Here is a 25,723-nt window from a genome sequence, read left to right as displayed (position 1 = left end):
AAATGGGCAAATGGCAGATATTCTCGCTTGCCTTAGAAAAGCAGCTCTTGGACTTAATAAATCTGTCTGAACCCTCCTGCAGGAGACCACCTTACGTTCCAACAGCACTGCTGATCTGCCAGTGGGTGTTATCGTGACCAAAGAGGATCCAACTTCTTGTGTATATTTGTGGATATCTAGGCCTCCAAGACCCTCTACGGCCTGATCCCAGCCACCCTCACTGACCTTGCCTATCTTCAAGGTGCAGATGTGCAAACGGCTTCACTGTCCAGCTTCCCTCCCTTTTCCTAGTAGCACTCAATAGGCACTTAAGACAATTCTAGCTCCAACACACAAACATCAAAACTTCCATGAGTTAACATAATGAACAGGTTTCTTTTCCACCTAACAGCTGAGACAGACACCTCTCCTTCAGGAAGTAATTCAGAGACTGAGGCTTCTTCTATCTTGTGGATCTGCCATCTTCAACATATGGGTCTCAAGATCATGTTGGGTGATCATCTCTACTGCAGCCAATGAAGGGGAAGGAGCATGGAAGAGCATGCATGGAAGTGATACATGGAGAATGGCATCACTTCCCTTCATATTCATTGGTTAGAACTCAGTCACGTGGCCACACAACTGCAGGGAATGCTGGGAAATACCATCTAACTCTGTGCTCGGGACTAAGACAAAAGAACTTTGATAACTATCTAGTAGTTTCACTACATGTCCCAAATTACTCACATGGACTTATCTTTTTTCTTACTTAGTGAAATCTAGACAGAGGATAGTTTGGGGTTTTTATTTTCTTGGGCCACTTATCTTTTGGAAGCCAGAGGTTCCAGAAACTTCTATTACTTTTACAGCCAAGGACCAAGCCATATGACAATCTAATCACTTAGGGATCAGCCAATCACATGTTTTCTATCAAGACTTTGAGTCTTGAACAAAAGATACAACAAAAAACAAAGAGAGCACTTGCAAGTCATTTTCACTGCCCTGTGGTGGTAGTTGGTGGTGGCCATGGCCTCTAGTGAGCACTCAGTCCAGTGTCACAGCAGAGCCTAGGCTGATGTCTTCACTTCTGCTTCCCTCAACCACTCCGTTGATCCTTCTTTTCATGGTGCCACAGGGTTACCTCCAGCATCTGAAAATCACCACCTTACTTTGTAGTGAAAAAAGACTGAGAATGACTGCACTGGATGTAAAGAGATATATTTGGAAACCCTAATACTCCCTCACCCCTGTCACCAATGACTGAAGCTATTCAGGAGATCTCACCTTTATCATAACTCCCTTTATATTCAAATGAGAACAAAGAAAGTGGCAAAAGAATTTAAAGATTCCAAAGGCAGCCACCATGGGATGAGCAGATATTTTGACCACCCACTGTACTATTCATCACCCACTACCCTATTCATACCTCCTTTACTAGCAGAAATCAGTCACAAAGGGTACCCCAGTGATACCCACTGGCTGGTATCAATTAGTGTTAATTTATTAATCTTGGAGCATGTGGACAGTGCTGTAGTGGCTCCTTCCCTCAGCCCGACAGGTTTCCCCAGAGACTGGGGGTCAAGTCAAGTGAACGTTTAGAGAGTAGGTCCTTCTAAAAGTCTTTCTAGTTGGAATGGAGCCGTCCCACCCTCATTTAGGACTGCCTACAATGTGCCAGGTGCTGGAGACACGTAGATAAAAACCCCCAACCCCCACTCAATCTCCATGGGGGAGATGCTGCTCATCAAGGTAATGGTGGCCGGCCTGAGGCAGACTGCCCACCCCAGGGAGGCGTGCCCCCCTGCATGGTCACCCACCCATCCGGGAGAAAGGGGAGAGAGGACATTGGATCATGACCGAGGAGACCTGACTCAAGAGACTCACAGCATTTGGAAGTGGAAGGGAACTTAGACACTATTTAATCCAGTGGTTTTCAAACTTTCACACTGAGAAACCCTGTCTCCAAATGAAATTCCACGTGGAATCACAATATGTGAAGAGACAAAAGTAGAGAGCTCTGATCAAAGCTGACATAGAAATTCTTGAGTTCTGGCTTCCCGGCTCCTGCTCCACGCTTTTATGGCTGCAGAGGAACTCACTGTCCCAGGACTTCCATTCCAAAAGGCGCTGACCTCACCCCCTGGCCGTTCATTTTACCAGTGACAGTGGGGTCTGCATGCTAATGACTGGGACTCATGTTTCCTCATCCCAGCTCCCCTTCTCCTTCCACAAAGTTGGCCACATTCTGACTCAGCTTCTTCATCTTTAAAGTGGGCATAGGGCCAAAATACAGCTTCCCCACCTACCAAGGGGCTCCCTGAGGATATGAAACATAAAGAAAAGCCTAAAGCACTTGTTATTGCATCCTAGAGTAAGGAGATTGTATTCGATGCGTCCTCAGCATACCTTGTTCTTGCTCAAACTCCTCCTCCCTCATCGTCACATGTGCAAGGGAAAGCCGAGGATCTGGGCTTCAAGACCAATACAAGGCTTCCTACAAAGAGGGTCCCCAGCTCTAGGCGCAGAGGACACGTTGGGTGCCTCAGAAGTGAGGCTCACCTTCCTCGAAGGAAACGCAGCAACCGAAAAGTGCCCTCCTTGCCGTCAGAATGTCTCCTCGCTGTTTAAAAGCAGCTTTAGATTTCTCAGGAAATTCTCAGAAGCCCCATTTCCCTCCTGTTTGGCTGTGAGGAGCTGCATTAAGTACCTCAGGGCTGCCTGCTTAGAGCTCAGCTCCCTCCATAACGCTTTACATTTCTATCTCACTGTTGGCCCTCTGGGGAGGTGAGCAGCTCCAATTAGCACATGATGGGACCAGCTCTTCAAGCGAGCAGCTGTCCCACTCTTCCCAGGAGTAGGGGTGAGGCACCTTCTGAGTGAAGGGAAGGAAGGTGAGCTCAGGATGCTCCTGGCTCAGCGGCCTCATTCTCAGGGCTGGGAACAGCAGACAGGGAAAAGCAGACTCTTTCTTTCACTTGTCGGGAGATGAGGAGCGTCCAGGGGTCCAAGTGCTGCATTTGCACACCCTCCTTCAGCTCCAGAGCCTCCCAAGAATGTGAGAGGCAGGGAGAGGCTCTTTAGGGGATGGAACTGAAAGCAGTCAAATTTGGCCCGTTGCCCCAGCAGCCCATGCCACGTGTGTTGCCCTATCTGGGCACTAGCCTTCTCCAGGCCCATTCTGGATCCTGCAGAGTCCAGTGAGAACCGTGCGGTGAGGGTGTCGTTAGCTCCCCCGGCAGATGAGCAAACAGATGTCCACCGAGGATAAGAGCCTGACCTGTATCATGTGTGGGGACTTTGCAGTCACATGCTAACTGGAGCTTCTGAACCCCAGTATAGACTTGTTAATCATCTGAGTGAAAACTGCTCCCCCCGGACCCTGAAGGGAACCTGTAGACATGCTTATCTGAGACATAAGAGACAATGCTGGGAAGCCAGACAGGGTACAAAAGGCCTGGGAGAGAAGTCCAGGGCTCTCAGAGGCCCTAAGCCAGGGTTTCCCACACCAACTATGCTAAGCACATTCTGTTTGAGTTGCAGTGAATCAGAGACAAGCATCTGATCCAACAGAGTGAGGCTCTGAGCTCTAGACTTGCCCTGACACTGCAAATAGGCAGCATTCAGTGGAGAGAAGGAAGGCTGTGCCCGGGAACGTGCTTACCTTGCATCAGGAAGGATTTAGGGAAGGTAGGAGAAGGAAGAGTTTCACAATATCACGTGTGCCCCTTCAAAACGTTTAAGGAAATGGTTTCCAAATTCTCAAGGCTTGATGATCTCCCTCAGATATTTCTTTAATCTGTCCTCTCTTCCTCAAGGTCAAGGACACATGATCTTTCACCTCAACAGCAGAGTTAAGTCTAACTGCCTCTGGTTTTGCTTTCTTGCAAACCATCCTTCTTGAAGCAGGCGGAGGCATCTATAAAACCAAGTCTGACCATGCCTGTCCCTTCTCCAGATGAAGGCCAGGATACATATCATGGGGCCTCACACATCTGCCCTCCAGCAACACCAATCCGGTCCGTTTCCTGCCCCATCCCAGGCTATTTCAGCTCTGTGACTGCACACGCTCTCTTCCCTCTGCTCTGAACGCCCTTCTCTCCTCTGCTTCACTTCTTCCTCCTTCTCACATGGAAACTCTTACTTCGTCCTTCAAGATTCAGTGCAGGTGTTTCCACCGAGAAAGGCTGTCCTAGCCACAGTGATACAGTCCCTTCTTCTGGGCTTATGGCACCCTGGACACATCTTTAGCGTCACCTGGTTCATCCCATGTCATCACAGGCTGTATCCCCCAACTTAGCAGTATTCCTTGGGGACAGTGACCCACGTCCAACTCCTCTGTTTAGACACAAAGAATGGCATTGGAGGGATTTCACAAATATTGGTTGAACTGATTGGAACTAAACTCACTTAGTTCGGGGCAGCCCTGGACCACAGGATGAACTGAACACCTCTCGGGGGCCTCCTGGTCCTTGCGTTCAGTATGACCAGTATGTGCAAGGCTCCATTTTGCAGGTCCCTAGAATCAATGGGGAATCTTCGGACATCCTCAAGGAATCCTAGAAGCAGCAGGAAAACCCCCTAAAATCTCATTCATAATTAAAATAATGATGTAATTAAAAGCAATATTAAGTTCTTGCAAAAGCAAAACTGATGTCTTTATGTGAGGGGAGGGGACGTGAGACCGTTCACTCCTCAGAGCGTCGAAAGAAGAAATAAATAACGTTTATCCATGCTCAGAGCTGTAGCTGGTCCTCTGGTCTGGCTCCATCCCAGGCCAGGTGAACTTGCTTTGCTTGGATAATCAGCAAGAGCATACAGGACCTAGCTCTGCTGGAGGCACCCCCGGGTCTCCAGTGCAGCAGGAATTGTTCTGATGGGGTTTCACTCAGGGTCTGAGGCCATGGCAGCTGTGCAGTGGCTTCGGATAAAGAGCAATAAATCAGATATCTTGCTCTTTGTTTTCTAATCAAGATGTGAACAGCCCTTGCTTCGTGTCTACTGCAGCATGGCTAATGTCACTGGGAGAGAAGACTCCAGGGCAGGGACTCCAGTCAGGCTGGCATCTGCTCTTGCTTCCTCTGTGTGCCCTGCCTTGTCCAAGTCACAAACCGGCCACCAATGGGAATGATTTAAGTATCCCCTTCCCCAAGTAGTAGCCAAAGAAAGAAGCCCCCCCCACCACCACCACCAAAAAAAAAAGGCTCACGTTTGAAGGGACTCACCCTCCTCAAAAGCCTGGGCATAATTTTAGGGTAAAATATCATGGTTTGGTTTTGCTTTTGTAAAAAGGCAGAGGACTATATTTAGCGGCCTGTCTGGAACACATTCCCCAGGGAGTCTCTACCCTTTAGAAAGAACTCAAGAGAAATGTCTCCCGAACAGGAGCAATCCACCCACGAGGAATGCAGGCACCAGACTCCATTCCTCCCCTTTCGCAGAGTGAAGCTATCTGCTGGCACAGGGCTTCAATGCACAAAGGAGTGACTGTATCCCTTCCACTCCTGCTCAAGATCCTGCAATGGCTCCCTATTGCCTTTAGGATAAAATTCAGCCTCCTGAGGAGGACCCTCACGGGACTCTGTACTCTGACCTCCACTGATACATTCATTCAACAGACAGTGACTGAGCACCGGCAGCTTGAATGTAGAGATGGAATCATGGCTCCTGCCTTCAGGAAGCTCACAGTTTAGTATGATGGTTGGTTATATGTGTCACATGTGGCTAGGTAACAGTCTCCAGCTATTCAGTTATCCACGCAAATACTAACCCAGGTGTTGCTACAACAATATTTTGTAAACCTGGTTGAAATTCATAACCAATTAACTCTAATTCAGGGAGGTTACCCTCAATGAGCTGGGTGGGCCTGATTCATTCAGTTGAAAGTTCTTGAGAGCAGAGCTGGGGTTTCCTCAGTGAAGAAGAAATTCCTCCCGTTGACAGCAGCTCCAAGCCATGTCTGAGTTCCAGCATGCCCATCCTGACAGCCTGCCTTCTGGATCTCAGACTTGCCTGGCCAGCCCCATAATTATACATGCCCATTTCTTGCAATAAGTCACTTAGAAGATGTCTCCTGCTGGTCTGATTGTCTGGTTGACCCTGACTGATACAGTGAGATGCCACCATCAGACAGGGCCCAGGCCATCAGGAAACGTGCCTGCCACACCAGTTCATAATTCCAGGCCAAACACTCCATGAGCAGAGCCCCTCTCCTATCCCAGGCATTGGACTACACATTCTTACATGTATTATCTTAGTTACTCTTCCCAATAAGATGGCTATGTAGGAATTACAGAGGGGGAAACCAAGGCTCAGAGAGGCTTAGTAACCTACTAGGTCATACAACTAGTAAAGCACAGAGTTAGGATTTAGACTAATTCTGCCTGACCCCAAACTTGTCTTTGCATGACATGGGACACCTGTCACCTTTTATCTCACTCAACTGTCTTGAATTTCAGTTTCCTTATTTATAAAAATAGGATGGTCCCCCCAAGTCCATCCAACTATAAGGTAGCAAAGTAGACAAGTTTGTACTATTCTAAGGCTGGTAGGCAAGTCTCTCTTCAGAAAAGGGTAGTCTTTTTGGGAGAATATCATTTGACAAGTGTTTGTCATAAGAATGAGACCCATGTCCCATGTCCTGGAAATCAGATTGACACCAAGCTCTAAGGAAGGAGAGGGATTCAGGTGCAGGTTGGAGCCCTCTGAGGCAGAGGGAGAGAGGAGTTTGGGAAGGAGGGGAGAAAAGGGAGCCCAGAGAAGGCAAAAATCTGTCCTGCCTGGTGGTGCTTTCCAAGACCTGTAGTATAGTCTACCCCAAAGCATAGGACTTAGTGAGAGTGACTTTTTTTTTTTTTTTGGTTTGGGACAAAAAGCTTTACAAAGAATGAGTTTCACATTGGGGTCAGTATGGAGAGGAACAGAGATATCCTTCGGGAAAGATGGAATCCTTCAGGAAAAGGAAGAGAGCGCAATGTAAATTTCACTTGGCGAAAGGTCTACCCATCCACTGCTTCAGAGATCAAAGTCTTGGAAAAGTCTTTCACTTTAATAATTCCTGGAATTGGGGGCCTATTCAAAGTAATTTATCTATACATCAAGGGCTGTGGGGGTCCCAGACTGATAGCTAGTATACACAAAGGAAGTGTCATGACCCCAACGGATATCTGCATCCTTCGTGCCAGAGCTGGCCCCACTCAGGCACATGCCTGCTGACAGCATCTCACCCTGTGGGGGCCTCCTGATCTTTGGCACGTTACACTTTGTCTAGTAGTCAGTATTTCTGGTCTTTTGGAGTAGGCTGGATATTCCTTGAGGTGCTCACAGAAGAATGAAGTCTCATGTTCCTCCAGGGCCCCCATAATTTCTAACTCAGAGACTGGAGCATGGGCATAGGGAGTTCTGTGCCTGGTCACTGACTGCTATCCCGGGTTCCTTAGGAGAAGAACTGGAGTCAGTAGCAGTGACACAGGAGGATTGTTCTCAGTGGCTAGTGGGCACCTAAACCCAGAGAGGCCACCCAAGGACCTGTGCCCCACCTCAGCAGCTGAAGCAGAAGGCACATCAGAAAAGTGCCCAGGACCAGGTGCCCTAGTCCTGTGGGCCCCACAGGGAGTGCTTCTCCACACCTGGGAGGCCAAACCTTGGGCAAGCCTCTGACATGGGAGCACAGTCTCCATCAGTTCTGCAGCTAGTGAAGTAGCCCTGGTCTTCCCCAAATGACATGAGGAGGAGAAACCCAGCATCAGAAGGAGGGAGGAAGTTTCCAGTGTTCTCTCTGTGGGATCACACTCCAACACCCCAAGAGAAACAAATATCCCCCATCTTTTTAGACCCCTGAGCTGGCCTCACGGTCTGTCACAGTTCATGCTCTTATGGAATCCTGTCCTCACGTATCACCTGTCTCTGTCAGGCTTCAGCTGTCCAAGGCGTGGAGAAAAGCTGACCCACCTGCTTCTTCATCCACGGGAGCTCGTTTCAAGGGCCACTGAAGTGCCCATGTGCCTCACAGCCAACGCAGTAAACCCGTGGCCTCTTCCCTTCCTGTCCACTGTTCCTTTCTGGTGACAACTGTGTCTCAATGGCAAGAGATCCAGAGACAAACCACGTGTGAGGCAAGGGAGGGAAAGAGAGCAAAGGGCTCCAGGAAGACAGGACCAGGCAGGCACAGACGCGAGCAGATGGCATTTCCTCTCCCCACCTCAACGATGTGCTTTCTCAACAGCAACAGAGCCTCAGAGCCTCTACGCAACCATGCTTGGTTGCATCGACTTTTCTGATTATCAGGAGCCAGACATAGGACCCCGCATCTCATTCCTGTGTTATTGCGGTTGGCAGTGCCCCCTGAATGCCAAGGCAGGGGAGGAAGTGAGAAAGAGAAAGGAAAGCCCCGGAGGGAAGATGCATAGAGAACCATCCATGGTGCACCCATTTCCTGGAACCGGCTCAACCGTGCCACTCTGCCAGAGACGGTGGTGATAGGGATGGGCACTCCATGAGGGACTGGACCCTCGTTCACTCAGACATCGCTAACTTACAACTTTAAACCGCAAGGAGAATATTTCAATTGTGTAAAGAAGAGCTGTTTTCAAGTACCCTTCGCCATCTTAAAGGGCCATTTACATAGCGCCTGTATATCACCAGGTTGACTACAAACTGTTCTCATCTCTTCATTTAAGGAGGCCCCTTAGGAACTAGTCAGTCTTTGTTCACCTACTCTGACTGCAAGATCTCCTGAACAATAGAAGGCATCACGTGTCTCCATAATTGGTACTTTGCCCTACTCTGTACTAGCTCTCCCTTACTACTGGTGCACATTAGCTACATATTATTGACTCACATCTTCTGTCTCTCTCCTTCTTCCTCTAGAGTGGGAGGCCCAAATTCAGAGGGCCTTTCCATTCTTTACCTCCTAGTTCCTCTGGCTTCAGCCGATGGCCCTGTCAGTCCTGGCTTTTGATGGTGAGCATTTCTGGAGAAAGAGCAGCGTGAGGCCCTGAACCTTGACCTCTAAAATTCATACTTTCCCCATCTTGGTCAGCTCCTACCACCGATCTGTTTCTCTGTTTTCCTTTTTTCTATCAATCTCTGTCTTTTTCCTCCACTTCCTTTTATCACTTCTATGTTTCCTCAAATGCCTACCACTCCTTTTGTTCTGAACTGTTCTCCTATTCAGTCTGGCTAGTGACTCAGTTTGGGTTTTCAGTCTCTTCAAGACTCACCTTCTCCTCTTGACCCTTGGTATTCAATGTGTTGGCCTCGGGCCAACAGCACGGGCACCACCTCAGCTTGTCTGAGATGCAGAATCTCAGGCCCACCTACGGAGTCAGAACGCTGATTCCAACAAGACCCATCATGCACTGTGTGTCTTTAAAGAACCAGCACTCCACCCTAAATTAGAAGATGCGTTCTTGACAGCTTGCACTGTGACCATTTTTGCCCCATTGCACCCTGGCACTGACCACTATTCCTGGCAACTAGTAGTTGCTCAGTAAATATTAACTGAGTAGGTAGATATGGGGACCTCATGTACTATGTCCTCTCCCAAGAGGCACTCTAACTCGTTTGTACCCCCTACTCCACCTTTCACCTTGCCCTTCCCCACTCCTTTCCTCTTCCTCCTCTACCACCAGGGACAGGGTCAGACTGGCTTGCAGGCAAGGAGTTCATTGAAAGCCGGTCAGAGACCCCAGCAGACAACATCATCAGACTTCAAGATTTGCTTATGGAGCCACAAAGAGGAGCTTGCACAGAAAAGGAAAGGTACCACACTCTTGTCATCCGACAACCAGCAAACCTCAATCAGACATAATAAGAGGCCTGCAAAATAATCAGAAACTATGCTTCTAGACATGACACATGCTGGTTGCAAGTGACACGAGACGTGAGCTCCAGTTTGCTTCCCAGGAAGCATCCACCCTTCTGCTGATTAAATGTACTCATATGAAATACTAGTAACAGGGGAGGAAGGAAGAAGATATGAAGAATACTAAGAAATAGTGTCGTCAAGGAGCTTACAAAAGCCCAGGCGATGAGTCTTAAGATAACCTCTGTTATTTCTGGCTCTTTTCTTCTATCCTAGCGCCCCCTCTCATGTGGGAAGGCTGGGAGAAAATCGAACTGCTGCCTCAATTACACAAGCATCGAGGGCTCGTCAAAGTCTGATTACAAAGGGGGATGAAGGAGGGAAAATCCACAGATGGAGGCTCACTGCACTGGCAAAGCAGAGGATGAAGTGTAGAGATAAGGGACAGGAGCGAGGAAAGAGATAGAACCGAGAGGAAAGAATGGCTTTTGCAGCCATAAAATTTTTGCACTATAAACTTTCGTATATATATTTTTAAAAACCCTCCACCTTGCAGTTATTTAGTAAGCAGGTGAGAAACTTTGGCTCTGAGCTTGCAGACTGTTTGTTCAACCACCTCGTAAATGTCAAGGGTGGAAGGCTCTGAGGAAGTCTACCCTCAGGGGCTCCCTTGACATCATCCATTCTCCTGCTCTTTGCCCGGCAGCACTGCAGGCTCTGGAAAGACACACCAGTGGGAGGTCTGTTTGCAAGACTCCTCCCAGGGGGGCTTCCTTCCTCATTCAGGGGCTGGCAGCAGCGCCTTCCCCATCCAACGGGAGCCGGAGGCAGCCACCCTCATGCCAGATTCAATGCGCATAGGCAGACCTCGACAAAACCTACAGAGCCATGCTGTCTTGTGGAGAAACTTCAGGTGACAGTCACCCTGGCCAGGCCAGGTGGGGCAGCTGTAACTCACAGCACGTGGCTCAAGCTGGCTCCGAAGCACACACACCAAGCAGGGCAGAGGGGGTTCTTGGTGATTAGCACGTGCTCTGGGCGACACTCTGACGGGAAGGCACAGAGCCAAAGATCAAGTGACTTTTGCCAGCCGAGATCGTGAATAATCACTGAGAAAAAGCTGATTGCTTAATTACCAGGTGGAGTGTAAACACAGAAACGTGGAAGATAACAAACAAGGCTGGGGGGCAGCGGAACTCGGGAAACTGAGGGTCACTGGCTCCCCCTCTCTACGATTGGCGTGGCCCTTTGCTTTCCAGCCCGCTGCTGTCACATGCTGAACCCTTTGCTGTTCCCCCATGGCACAGGCAACACCAGGCTAGTCATCGATTCATCTTCCCAGGAGGCCTTGTGGCAGACAAGAGATATGGGCGGTTGACCTGGAGTCACAGCACACAGATGAGAAACTCTAGGAAGCTGAGGGCCTTGGTCAGGGTTATAGAGAGACTTTAGTCAGGAACATTTATAAGCAAGTTACTTAACATCATGAATGTTCATCTGTGAAATGGGCTACTCATATAGATGGCATGAAATTGTTGGAAAAATTAACCCATATGGACAGAAAAGCCTGTTATTCAATACGTGGAACATAGTAAGCATTAAGTAATAACCAGCAATAACTTTATAGCCAGGAATTATTTTGGAGCTTAAATATTCATCATCTCCAATGAAGAACATGTGTGTAATTCTTATGTAAAAAGTAATCAGAATTGAATGACAATTCCTTCCCAGCCGTTTGAGCAGTGGTTCCGAAACCAAAGAGGAGAAAAATCACCAAGTGCACTCGTTCAATAGCCAGAGTCCGTGACCACCTCCAGCACCCAGCCCTACCCATGACCATCTGATTCCATGTGTCTAAGAAGAGGCCTCTGCCACATTTTATGGACATGATCTGTTTGTGGGTCTATCTATAAATTCATCGAGGGAAGCAAACGTGCCTTGCTCATCTCTGTACCCGCAACTCTTAGCACAGCTCCTGGAACATAGAAGGCACTTAGGAATGTTGCTTGAACATTTGCCCTTGAGACTAGCTTCTAGGGGAATTCTTAGCACAGAACTACATTTAGAGCCTTAATTTTACAGCTTATCCACAGGATGGGTGTTGAGCTATAGCCCAATAACAAGAGTAAATCCACCAAAATATTTAGTGCCTTCGCCTGCAGCACCTAAGACAAGTTAGAGGAGAAAGGGCTGTTTCATACCTTCCCAGGAGCAGAGTTTACAGAGAAAATGTGATAAGTCGGAAGGGAACAGGGGGAATGTTTCTAAGCCCAGCAAGACAAGTAAGGAAGGAAAAAAGGCTGTCCAGAAAAACATGGAAAAGCAGAAGCAGTGAGAATCCCTTTTTCTTCCTACTTCTGCTAGTTTATGCTCAACCGGGGTTTATGACCCTGGCCTCCATCCAGCTCTACCACGGCCCGACTTTGTGACTAGAGGCAACGTCTCAGTTGCCCCACCTATAAATAAGAACAGAACAGTGTCTTCCTTCCTGTGAGTAATCAAAAGAAGCCTGGGTCCATCTCTCTGGCCTCACCCCTCTTCCTCCCGCTACACACTCTGATTTCAACCCTGCTAACCTCCGTGCTTCCAAGCTGTCTTATTTGCAATTATTTCTGCCATTACCTCTTTCCTTGGCTGCCAAACCACTGCTCATCTTTTAAAACTCAGTTCAAGCATCAGCTCTGCCAGAAGGCTTCCTTGAACACTCAGTCTCATTAGACGCTCCTTCCCCACTCGCAGCTTCCCACAGCATCCATTCATTGTAGGGCCCGTCATGCTTTTCTGGATCTGTCGCCTTGTCTGTCTCCCCATGAGATTCTGAGTAAGGACTGCATTATTCAGCTCTGTACTCTTATCCCTTAGCACAATGGCCAGCACATTACAGATGCCTAACATGTGCTCATGTAATTAATTAATTGGAAATAAGCCTGATGGGGAATATGATCCCTCGGTGTGTAAGGGGTGGGATGGAAGGCAAGAGAATCAAGATGCACAGTTGCCCAGGATTGTCACATTCATGTTTTCACTCCTGGGAGAAAAGGATGTGAAGTAAATGACCAGAAGCCCCAGAAGGATTTTCACAGGCAGTGAGCACAGGGCTAGCCCTGCTCCGTGGCCCTACTAAGAAAGAAAGTTGGGAAGAGATGTAGGGCATTGTCCCTTGAAAGGCTTTGGAACAGAAATGAACTATCTTTATGCAGCTTTATGCAGGCAAAATTCAATACCAAAAGCATAGGGTAAAAAAAAAAAAAAGCAAACATCCACTAAGAAACCTCCTTAAAGGAAGGATTGGGGTCACTGGATCCTGGTGGGGGGTTAATGCAAGATTGCTTTGACTCTAACTGTAAGTGGACCCCGTTGAACTTTCTTCCCAGGGAAATGTAAGCAGGACTGGCCTCGCTGAGTTAGAGAGCCCTTGGATGTGACATCAGGGAAATGCCTTAGATGCTGAACAATATTCTTGTTCCCCTTTAATAGTTTCCTGGGTGTAAATGGCCCTACAAAAACTATAGGTTATTGAGGAAAGCATTTGTGTCTTTAATCTGTTTCTCTCTCTCTCTCTCTCCCTCACACACACACACACACACACACACACACACACACACACACAGTCTAAGGTGGAGCCAGGCAGCTACACAGGCTGGGCATTCAGTCAAAAGAGCTCTGAGTCAATAATGACCCACTCCCCTGGGTTCAGGTTTGACAGACATTTACAGAATGCTCACTATGTGCCCACCTTAACATGAACAGCTTTGTTCGTGTAATCCACACAATTAGTTGATGAGGCTGTAGTATTGCTACCCTCGTTTCACTGACGAGGAAACTGAGGCACAGAGAGGTTCAGAAACTTCCCCATGTTTACCCAGAGCTGGAATACCAGCTCTGGCCATCTGGCCTCAGAGTCTCTGCTCTTTTTTTTTAAGTAATCTCTACACCACACATGGGGCTCGAACTCATGACCCCGAGACCAAGAGTCCCATGCTCCACCAAGTGAGGCCACCAGGTCCCCCCAGAGTCCTTGCTCTTACTCACTACTTTATGCTGAAGAGGCAAAGTCCGTGTAGGTGCCAGCTGCTAATGTGTCCCTGACACCACCAGATGTTATAGATCTAATGTGTGTTGTCCTTAAAATTTGTATATTGAAGCCCTAACCCCGAGTATGACCGTGTTTGGAGATAGGGACTTTTGGGCAGTGGTTAGGTTAAATGGGGGTATAAGAGTGGGGCCCTAATTCAATAGGACTAGTGTCCTCCTTAGAAGAGGTACCAGAAAGCGCTCTCTCTCTCTCTCTCTGCATGAGTGCATAGAGGAAAGACCCCGTGAGGGCACAGTGAGAAGGCAGCCATCTGCAAACCAGGAAGAAAGGGGCCTCCCCACAAACCAAGCAGCCTGCACCTTGGTCTTGAACTTCTGGCCTCCAGACTGTAAAAAAAATAAATATCTGCTGTTTAAGCCACCCAGCTATGGCAGCCTGAGCAACCTGATTCAGCTGCTACCGCCGGTCAGGACACTAAGCTGGACAGGCTCCCAGGTCTCGGAGCTGACCGAACACCCAGGCTCCGGTGGCAATCCTCCCGTAGCTCAGCCTCTGCACACTATCGGCACTTACACGTCGCGCGTCCGCGCTGGTGTGAAGACCAGCCATGCTCGCCACGGGTGTGCAAGTGCTATGCTGATGCTCTCAGCAGCGCCTTTAACCCTCATCACCATCCAGGGAAGCTAGTGCCGTGGTATCTACCTGGTTGGCCGTGGTGGGAATTACATGCAGTGATTTGTGTATAAGAGTTTCTGACAGTGGTCATTGCCTGGTAGATATTTGCTTGGCAAGGTTGTTAACTCTCCCCGTGTCCCAGCTGCTAATTGGTGAAGCTGGGATTTGAACCCTGAACTTTCTGCCTTCAAAGACCAAGGCATCTGTTTTCCAAGGTGACAACCAGCTCAGGCCATAAACTAATTTGACATCATTCCAACGGTGACCTTCTTCATCATTCACCGAGTGATAGGATTTTCTTGCCGGTTCTAGTCACTTTCGTTGAAAAAAGTATGTAATAGATGTGTGTGTGTTGTGTGAATGTGTATATGTGCATACATATTTATTTTTCAGCTGTAAGTCATGCCCAGGCATGCAGAAAGCCACACTCAGTGAGCATTTCAGGGTGTGACGATAAGGGGTAGAGTCTGGTGGGCCTGGAGTTTCTAGTAGCTGTGTGTCTTCATTCCCAGCCCAGACTCTAATTTCTTCAAAGACAGACAAACAGTAGGGTGAACATTTTTAGTGCCAGCCCACGGCACAGAAGGATTCTTGGTCAATATTTTCCATACTGAGTTGCCCCTGAGGGAAAGAGGAGCAGGTGTCAGGACGGGCTGGCATGGGGCACGAAGAGGTCCATATCCCATGTAAAAAGCCAACAAGCAGGACTGTTCCTTTGTGCATGGCCCCAGCTCACGTCTTGGACCTACTGATTAAGCACTCAGCAGAAATAGCTGTGTAAGTGCTGGGATGGGACCAGAATTTTAAGGAGCTATTAAAAATAAGCATGGCCCATGACATCATTGTCTGTTGCTCAGTGGAGTCTGGGGAGCAGCAGCGGCCCACTGGCCAACAGGGAGTTAAGTCACGAAGGCAGCGGGAGCAAATGAGGCCAGCGCTCACACCGCCTGGGAGTGGGACAAGCCTGGAGAAATGCAGACCCAGATGACAGGGGTCCCAGCCCTTCCCATGCCCCCAACTCTGCCCCAGGGCTCTGTCACCTCAGTGCTTAAGGGAAGTTAGAATTTTCTTGGTCTCATCATTGATCTTTCTTTGCTATATTTCAAAGTATTCCAGGAAGAGAACTGAACACAGAAAGTCTGTCTGGGCCAGTCCTGGGGGCTGGGAGGGACCTCCTCTGCAAAAGACATTCAAATTCCCTGGGAAAGACTTGAAGTTCTACCCCCAGCCAGTAGCCCATATGGGGCATCACTGTAGTTAAGCCTTTGTGTCATGTCATGGGTGAGGCAGTCTCCTGGATGGCTGGTTCTGAAGTTTCCTGCACCATCTGCCACAGAGAAAAAGGTCCAGTATGTGCCTATTATATTCTTATCTTTTCTTGCTTCAAGTCCCGAGGTCTTGGTTGTAGACCCCAGCCCAAGTTCCTCTGTCCTTTCCAGAACCACCATGCTAGAATTTCAGTAGTGTTCTCAGTGTTCTGTCTCCCCCAAGTCCCCACATTTCGTCATAGAAAAGAATATTCACAGGGTTCAGGCTTGACCCTCCTCTTCAAACTATACCCCTTCCAAAACAGCCCTGTCCACCATCACCTATAAACTCAGCCATAATTCAGAAACATGAATCCATTCACATTTTGCTCCTACTTAAAACCCTTCAATGGCACTTGAGAGCCTGCCGAATAAATGTCACATTTTTTAGTCAAGCATGTAAAACCCTCCCAAGATCTGCCCCCAATTCTCCCCCCAGCCACTTTCCCTCCTACGATGTGCACTAGCTGAGTGGAAGTCCCTTCTCCATGCCCAGCATGCTTTCCCAGAAGGCCATGTTCTCTCCCCTCTAAGCCTCTGCTCAGGCCATCCAACCATCCAAACTGGATCCTGGGTCACCGTCCTCTATCTCCCACACATCCAGGAGTCAACAGACCCTTGTGGACTCAACTTCATGGACATCTTTCCCATGTGTCCCTTTCTTTCCTTCCTCACCTCTGGGCCAGGTGATTAGAACTGGGCTCTAACTTGTCTCCCCCTTCCCCCACCAACCCCTTCTCCCCACCCCTTCCTCAGTTGTCTTTCTAACCTGCATGTCTGACTTTGTTCCTTTCAGCCTATATGCTCAGTCCCTCCTCATTGCCCGACTAAGTGCCAGTCCTTCCCATGGTGTTTTCCAGTCTCCCTTTTCCCCACATTTCTTATCAGAAGCTACAGCCAGTCAACATGCTTGCACAATTCTGTACATGCTGTTTCTGTTGCTAGAACCGCCTTCTCTGTAAGGAAAAACTCATCTAATCTTTAAGTATTAAATTAAAAATTCACCACTCCTATGAATTCTCCCTAGAGACTCCAACCAGGCACAGTGGGCATGGTCACCATGCTCGCCACCTTGTATGGTAAGGATCCCCTTGCATCCCTGTGTCCCCATCACACAAAAACCCACTGAGGGTAAGGCCTCTTTCTCCTTGGGCCCTGTGTGCTCAGGCACCTGGTGCTGTTTTACTGAATGAGTGACGCAAAGAGAGGAACATATCCCCTGTGTTAGTGTCACTGCCTCTGATGGATCACACAGTCCCTGACTTCGGAGACCATTTCTCTTCACTTCATTGGATAACTGGCTATCTTCGAAGAGACAGGAAACTCTCAGTGCCTGCCTCCTTCTCACCCATTGACAACCCTTTCTTAGATCCGTGATTGAACATCAAGACTCTAAAAGGCAAACACATTAAAAAAAAAAAAGGCAAACACATCACAAAATACAAAGCCACACATGAAGGTCTGGGAGAAGGAAGGCCTCCAACTTTTCATAGTGTGGAAAGCATGGGAAGACAGCAGGCTAGCTGTGTATACGACCTTTTACCATGAACCAGGGAAGAGGAAGGAGGGCCTCATGGCCCACATCATTGACTCCCAAATATGGGCAGAGGCTAGACATATGGTCTAGGTTAGACATATAGCTCATACTCCACTGTGCAATTTGTTAAGCCCCCACTTTGCAATACCACCATCAGTTTCTAAACTTAAGCAGCCAGAAATTCTTATAAAGCCAATGATCTGAAGTCACTTTTAAGCAGGGAAACCCTTCAGACCCCATTGGCTTTCATTCTATATGATATAGTACCCTCAGTAAATGGGGAAAGTGTCACTTGCCTTCCAAAAAGTGGCAGCCATTTTTCAAATGAGCTCATCCAAGTAAACGGCTGTTTTGAACCCAAGATAAATATATAGGCTTATGTCATAGGAAAAGTCTGAAAGAAGCCTATTCACTAAGTTCTCAGGACCCTAAAGAACCTAAACCACTGCACCTTGCAGGGAAAATCACTGTCCGAGACACAGAGGTGAGAGTTCACGTTCCAAGCCCATTGCTAGGGACAGAGCATATTAAGTATCAGAGGCAGGGGGCCAAGTTGCTGTCAACCTGCAGTAAATTAATCTGAATGAACTATGCCCATGGATAAGAAGGCCGGTTCCCCTCTACCAGCAAACTTGCCTCAGAAATATGCAAGACTCAAGAACAGGAAGAGGTTCAGGAGGCCAAATTCTCAGGTGTACGTAGAAGTTTTGAACTTCCAGAACATTCTCACAATTGGCAGCCGTGAGGAATCCAGTCAGCAGATGATTCTCAGAGCCATAGTGGTAGCCAGGCTGGAATGATCAGGAATAGGATTAATGTGGAAGGGGCTGGAAGGAGCAGAGTATGCCCCCGTACCTAGGGAAGAACTGAGGAGTGAGAGAGAGAGGACATAGGAGGATATTTAGACCAGATAGCTTTCTAAGGAGGATGTGGCTGGTTAAATGAAAGCTCTCAGTTTTGCTGAGCATCTGATGGATATGGATAAACTGGAGGGAGGGGTGGGGAGGGGGTGCTTCCTCCTCTATTATCTTCTATCTGGCTCTGCATAAACAGAGCAAGAAGGGTTCAAGGTCCAGGGGGCCAACCTGGAGTGAGGGGTGAACATGGGTGCTATATAAAGGCAAACAAGCCTTCAAAACAGCCTTAGGAACAGATGGCCAGAAAGCTTTTCAGAACAGAAATATCTAGTGTTTAATTTGAAGATGTGGATTGCTGCAGTACAAATAACCACCTTCATATTCCCCTTCCAAATTGATATCAAAGTCTGCTCTATGCTCAAAGATCACGAATCAAAGAAAACAGACACATTTCCAAGCTGGGTCAATGTGGGGCAGAGAGAAGCAGCTGATGCCATGGGACAATGTGATGATCCATAAAATGAGCTCATTCCACAGAGGCGGGCATTCACGGCTGAGGCAACAATGAGAATTTACACGCCCCAGAAGGGGGGCCGTCTTGATGTAAGCGTTGCAATTCCACAGAGCGTGCACTGGTCCCTGGAGGAGAGTGGATCTAGACCTTAAGGGCTACAGAGATCCACTTACTGTCCAGGCAGATTACAGGGAAAGTCAGAAATTAGACAAGAGTCCAGATGAAGTGAACACGTGGAGGGCCCAGGGTGTAGGGGCCTCATTCTCATAGAAGGACATCCTAGGAGGGACAAGGGTCTGTAGCTCAGAGATCACCATGGAGGCCTTCATCATTCAGCTTCCAGGGATAGTCTAACAGGAAGAAGGCTTCAGAACTTGACCCTGTATAGAAGAGGAGCTGGGACGGCTTATGTCTTCCTGCACCACCACCCCAGGTAGGGTGCTCCAATAGCCCAGTTCTACATAGCTCTGCAAGGAAATGTCCTGGCAAACCAGCTGGAGAAAGAAAAATAGGAGCCATGGAAGGTTCTGGCACAGAGGGCTGACATAAGGAAAGAAATGCTGTAGGTAGATAATCTGATCTGGGTGTCAGGGTGAGCTGCTGGTGAAGAGACTAGATGTAGGAGAGGCATCGGACAGCTTCTGTGATAGTTAGACAAGAAATCACGACTGCCTGAATGAGAGAGGTGGCCGTGATGACTTGGGGGCAGATAAACTGTGACTCCACAGAGGTTAGACATGGGGCCTAAAAGCAGGGAGAAATCAAAGACATGGAGCTCGGCTGGTAAGGAAAACGGTGGGGACAGTGGTAGAAATAATGAAGGGGTGTGGTTACAAAGGAGGAGGCAAGAGCATCTTCAGAAATGCTGAGTCGGAGGTGACAGCCAGACAGCAAAGTGAAAGTGTCAAATTAGACCTTTAAAAATGATAGGATTGGATTTAAGGCCAGGGCTTGAGATTGTGTGTGTGAGTCATTTGCCTAAAGTAAATTAAATTGCAAAGTAGAAGCATGTGATAGAAAATTGGAGATGTCTGCAGTTACAAAAGTGGATGGTGCAGGCTGGTCAGACTGAAAGAGGCATAGCCAGAGAAAAGGGACATGAGAGAAGAGAAGGTGGTGCAGCAGAGGCCACGGGAGTGTGACAAGCAGCACCCGTGGCCACAGAGAGGCCTTCGAACCCTGACTCTAACGTTGAGAGATCCTCTGGAGAACAAGTGGCCTGGTCAATGGCTCTTGGGGGCGCCTTTTTGAGAAAAGTCCTCAGGATGACTCTGGGGACAGAGGCCTGCTTGCTAGAGAGCAGAGGGAGAACCTGACAGCAGAAACCATGGCTCCCTCCCCAAATTCAGCAACAGAGAGAAGAAATGAAGAAATGAGGAAGTTGCGTCCACTGGAAGCATGTGCAGAGGAGGCAGCCAGTCAGGGAAAGGCTCTTTACAAACAAAGAAGGGAGAAAGCCGGGATCCTCCAGAGATGGACAAGGAGGAGACTGAGAACAGATCGACCCCAAGGTCACTGATGCTCTGCATCAGTTAGCCATGCCGTGTAACAAGTCACCTCCCGATGCAGTGACTTAAAGCATTACACTTAATTTGGATTACAGGTGTACATGCAGGCTGGTCCATCCCGTTTTCTGGACCGGGGCTTGGCTGACATCAGCTAGGTTTGCTCACCTATCTGCAGACAGCTGCTCAGTAGGCTAGGAGCTTGGCTGGCCTAAGATCACTCTGCTGGGCACCTCAGCTGTCCCAGTCTGTGGTCCCCCATCTCCCAGCAGGCTAGCCCGGACCTATTCTCAGGCAGTGAGAGAGATAGCAGGGGCCATGAGAGTTCTTGAGGGCTAGTCTGGAGCAGTCACCCCATCACTTGTGCCCTACACTCTTGGGCTAAGCAAGTCACAAGGCCATCTCCCATTCCCAGGGAGCAGGGGCCCCTCCACCGCCTGACTGGAGGAGGCACAAATTCACATTGCAGGGGACACAGCCACAAGAAAGAGAAGACTGGAGACCAGTTTTGTAGTCGGTACACCCTCTGGAAAATGGCGCAGAGATGCACAGGTATAGACGAAGAGAAGGGAAGGAGGTCACACAAGGTCTTGATTTGCCCAAGTCCCTGAGAAAGACAACAGACTGAAGAAGAATGAGAAAACTGTGGACTGGCCACCGCAAGCCTTAGGCGAGGGAGCCAATGGGCAAGAGGAGTCCCCAGGTAGTACCGTGAGGACTCCTGAGAGCAAGGAGCAGGACTCTCCGGGGACCCGGGGCCACCCAGCGTCTGGAAGTGCCAGCAGAAACGTGTTCGGCGGGGCTCAGCAGGCAGAGCAGCAGAGTCAGCAATGCTGGGGGGCCGGGGGTCCCTTGGGAGAGCCACTTTCTCCTCAAAAATGAGGTCTGTGGCCAATTCACCCATTTGCCTGGAGACTCTGACTGGGGAGAAGTCCCAGCCCCTCATGTTTCTGAGTCACCCTCAGTGTTGACAGGGCTCCCAGGAGGAGCCCAAAAAGTGTCAAAAGTAACCGAGTGCCTCTGATGTGACTCTGAAGGGCAACAAAATCAATGAATGGAAAATAGTTCATTTTTGTCCCATTGATTTTTTTTTTTTTTTCTGCTCATTGAAAACCCAGCTCCACGTTGTCATTAAACTAACCGCTTCCCAGTGAAATGCCTTCACTGCCTTTAGGACTGACTCCTGCGTAACCCATTCCTAAAATAAATTATGTATAATGCATCTCATCCTCAAAAGAGTGAATTTTGAGGCGGTTGCATAACCACAGTGGGGCAGTCAATCCAAAGGTTTTTCCACCATGACAAAGCCTCAGTCCCCTCCTCTCTCTGCCCGGCCTCAACCCTCTCGCCACAGCCTCCTTTGTGAAAGTCCTCCCCTCGGAGGCTCTCCCTCTGGCTTCCTCTCAGAGTCCCTCGACTCCTCTGATCTTCTTCCTCCAGCTCCTTGTCTGCTTCCCTCCCCAGCTCTCCCTGCTCAGCCCCCTCGGTCTTGGGTCTTCATCCTGCCCCACACCTCGGACACATCCTGCTCTCAGCTCCAAACAGCAGCTCAGGCGGTGATCCTCATGAGACAGAGGGCATATTAAAATTGGGGGCACACGTGCTGTTTTTAAAAGCCCCACTTCTGTTGATTCCAACGTGCTTCTCCTTCCCTGCACCAAGTCAAGATTCGGGCCTCTCTCCCACCGCCCCCATCTCCCGGGAGAAAGCCTGTTTACACAAATCCCGAGGCTCGGACCAAGCCTCACGTTGGCTGGGGAAATCCCCGGACACCCTGCGGGACTGGTCGCGGCAGAGGGATCCGAGCTCTAGGCTAGAAAGTGAGGTGAGCCTAGCAAACTTTCAAAAGTGTCCAGGGTCTTGTTTGGCCCTCATTTTGACCTTGTCTATAAATGAGCTGGTATACAAAATACATTTCCCTTGGAGATTTTTTTTTTTTTTAAGATGGCAGTGGTGTTCAAACTTCCACACTCGGAAAGCATGTTTATTCTTGCAAATCCATCACCGTTCATGGGGAATACTGCCCACACCTTTATTTACAGGATTGATCTTTCTCCTGAGCGTTTCACCTTGCGCTGCCTATGAGACCCTTCCACGTGGATGTTCCAGTATAAAATTAAAATTCAAAATCCCTTGTTTGGGATTTTATTACTCCCCCTCCAAAATCAGGGCCACCTTGTGACTTCCTTGTTTCGGTTAATAAACCACCATTCACCCAGTCGCTCAGATTTGAGGTCATTTGGAATTTACCTCCCAAACCCTCTCTTCGGCTACCAAATTGAGGCAGTTGCTGCGTCCTCCTGTTCCTTCTTTGTCTTGTGTCCTCTTGATGGCCTTTTCATTCCAACAGGATCTGCTAAGGGCAGCAGGCTCTGGTCACCTCACTCCTAGACCGAGCAACTGGGGTCCTAACACATAACCCCTCTCCTTCCATTCCATCGTAAGCTCCACGGCCAGATGGAAGCTGGCCAAATGAAGCTCCATTTCCATAGGGTCGCTCCTCAACCCCCAAGCTTTAAGGGCTACCTGTTAGCCATCACTTGAGGACCAAACTCCTTGGCCTGGTATGGGGAGCCTTCCCCAGTGAGACCCTGCCCCACCTCTTCTCACCCATCTCTTGTTCTCAAAGTTCAACTATCTACTCTGGCCCAACTGTGCTCCAGTGCTGTCCCCTAGATACACTGTCCATGTGGTAGTCTCTGGAATGCTCTCTTACTGTTCCTCAATCAGGAATGTCTCCTCTCTTCTTCCCTGCCTTTCCTTCTTTTTTTTTTTTTTTAGTGTTTACTTATTTTTGAGAGAGAGGAGAGAGAGGATGCAAGAAGAGGGAGGAGGACAGAGAGTGAGAGAGAGAGAACCCCAAGCAGACTCTGTGCTGACAGCAGAGAGCCCAATGAGGGGCTCAAACTCATGAACCGTGAGATCATGACTTGAGCCAAAGTTGGGCGCTTAACTGACTGAGCCACCTGGGCATCTGCTTCCCCTACCTTTCTAAGTCCCAGCCTGAATTCCGAGCCTAGCTCAAGTCCCAATCATCACAGAGTCTTCTCTGACCATTTCCTAAAATGAGGATAGGAAAATTAGCATTTTCTGCACCTCTGTTTGGGTTACACTTACATTTGTTCCTCTAAAGTCCACTTGAGAATTCTTTTCACCCACTTTTAAGGATTTCATTCACACCCTCCATTCTACTGGCTTTCAGAATATATTATGCTAAAATGTCAGACATTGGTTCTTTGGAGCTTATAAGATACTGCCACAAAATTACCTCATCTTATCCTTAAAAATTATTTCCCACCTTTTAAAGATTAACTTTCTTGGAAAAGCTATGCCTGAAGTAGAGGTTCAAAAAACTATTTTGTAGTAAATGAAGAAAGAATGGAACAATGCTTTTCCCAGGCCCCGTGTCCTCGAGCATCTAAGGACCAGGCACAGAAGGAGTGGAAGCAATGGCGGGATGCTGACTCGCAGCGGGAAGAACACTGATTTTGGGGTGTGGGGGTGCAACCTTGATGCTGCCTTCATTAGTTTTATGACTCAATACATTATCTCAGGACAGTAGGAAAGCTGAGGCCGACAATCAAGCAAAGAAGGATGTGGTTCCCATAACATGAAAAAAATATATTCCCCGGGGGAGGAGCCAAGATGGCGGAACAGCATGGAAGTTTTTTGTGTCTCACGTCCTTGAAATGCAGCCAGACCAACACTAAACCATCCTGCACACCTAGAAAACGGATCTGAGGATTAACACAACAATCTGCACAACCTGAACCACAGAACTCAGCAGGTACGCGGCGCGGAAAGGTGAAGTGGGGTAGAGAGCCACAGAGGGCAGGGAGCCACTTTTACATGAGGAGAGAGGACAGAGATGGGGGGGAGGGAATACAGGCAAAGCACCCCCCCAAAAGCAGCTGGAGAGAAAGTGGAAAAGTGGAAACAGCCACAGGGACTGAATTAAAAAGGCAAAAAGGAGAAAGGAGAGAGGAGAGGGTTTAAATTCCATCAAGACTGTAAACAGAGGGAGTGCAGAGGCTGAAATGCCACAGCTCCATACCTGGCGGTGCTCGGGCGAGAAGGGCGAATCTCCAGGAGCAGAGTGGAGTCCGGGGGTCTTCGGGCCACACGGGGAGAGGCGGTTCCCCTGCTGGGAGGACACCTGGTAGAGGCTCTGTGGGTCCCCAAAGGCAAGGCGCCAGTGGACCCGGGAGAACAACCACATTCGCTGGTGCTGGAACAATGTCATTAAGGGTGAAGCCTGGTGCCAGACGCGTGTTGTGATTTTCCATAATCCCCGAAACGCTGCTGCTACACTATCTCGCGAACTTTCTCTGGGGTGGGCTGGCACCCGGCCTCAGTCTCTGGGCGTCGGCAGCAGCACGGTCCCGCGAACGTTCCCGGGTGCGGCCAGCACCCAGACGTGGCTCAGTGAGACCCTCCCGCAGACGGGCAGAACGGATCAAAGCCACAGTCCCTCAGAAATAACGGGTTGGGAAAAAAGGCCGCATCTGAAACAAAACCCAGGAGGGAGGTGCCGTTTCGTCACGGACAGTGTAAAAGCGGGGAGTAGACAGAAGCCGAAGACAAAGGACGGGTGCGTGATTGCCGACCAGGGAGAGCAGGATTCCGACACGAGACCGGGTAGCTGGGTGACTCCATTTTCACCATTCCCGCGCATGCGCAAACGCACCTACAAGCGCCACAACAACCCACCCCAGGAAGCTAAGCAGCGCCATCTAGTGGAGAACGGAGCCGTTACCCTAAGGCCCGCCCATCCGGACCAACCTCGCTCTTCAGGAACACGGCTCTCCACCTACTTATTTTATGGACTATAGGGCGCTTCATAGTTCGACTTCTAGGGGAAAACAAAGTAATTTGAGTCTTATTTCAGTCTGTTCGCTGGTCCATCTATTCAATTTTCTTTCTTTTTTTTCTTTTTTCTTTTTTCTCTTTTTCATTTTTCTTTTTCTTGAATACAGAAAAAGAAAAAATTCAGTTTTATTTTCAATTTTTATTAAAAATATTTTTCTTGGGGTGCCTGGGTGGCTCAGTTGGTAAAGCGACCAACTTCGGCTGAGGTCATGATCTCACGGTTCATGAGTTCAAGCCCCACATCAGGCTCTGTCTTGACACCTCGGAGCCTGGAGCCTCCTTCAGATTGTGTCTCCCCCTCACTCTGCCCCTCCCATGCTCATGCTCTGTCTCCCTCTGTCGCTCAATAAATAAACATTAAAAAATATTTTAAAAAATATTTTTCTTTAATTTTTTTCTACTTATGGTTTACTCTTGTGTAAATTTTTCATTTCTATTTTACTTCTATCATTTCATTTTAGTCTACTTCAGTGTATTCATTTTTTTCAAATTTTCTAACGATTTCCTTTTTTTTCCTTCTCTTTCCCCTTTTTTTCCTAATCTATCAAGCCACTTTCAACACCAAAACCAAAACACACCTAGGATCTAGCATCGTTTATTAGATTTTTGTGTGTGTGTGTGTGAGGTTTTTTTCCTTTTTTG

Source organism: Herpailurus yagouaroundi, unplaced genomic scaffold (genome assembly GCF_014898765.1).
Source record: "Herpailurus yagouaroundi ecotype Mexico unplaced genomic scaffold, PumYag 195, whole genome shotgun sequence".
Taxonomy (NCBI): domain Eukaryota; kingdom Metazoa; phylum Chordata; class Mammalia; order Carnivora; family Felidae; genus Herpailurus; species Herpailurus yagouaroundi.
This window is presented reverse-complemented; position numbering follows the sequence as displayed.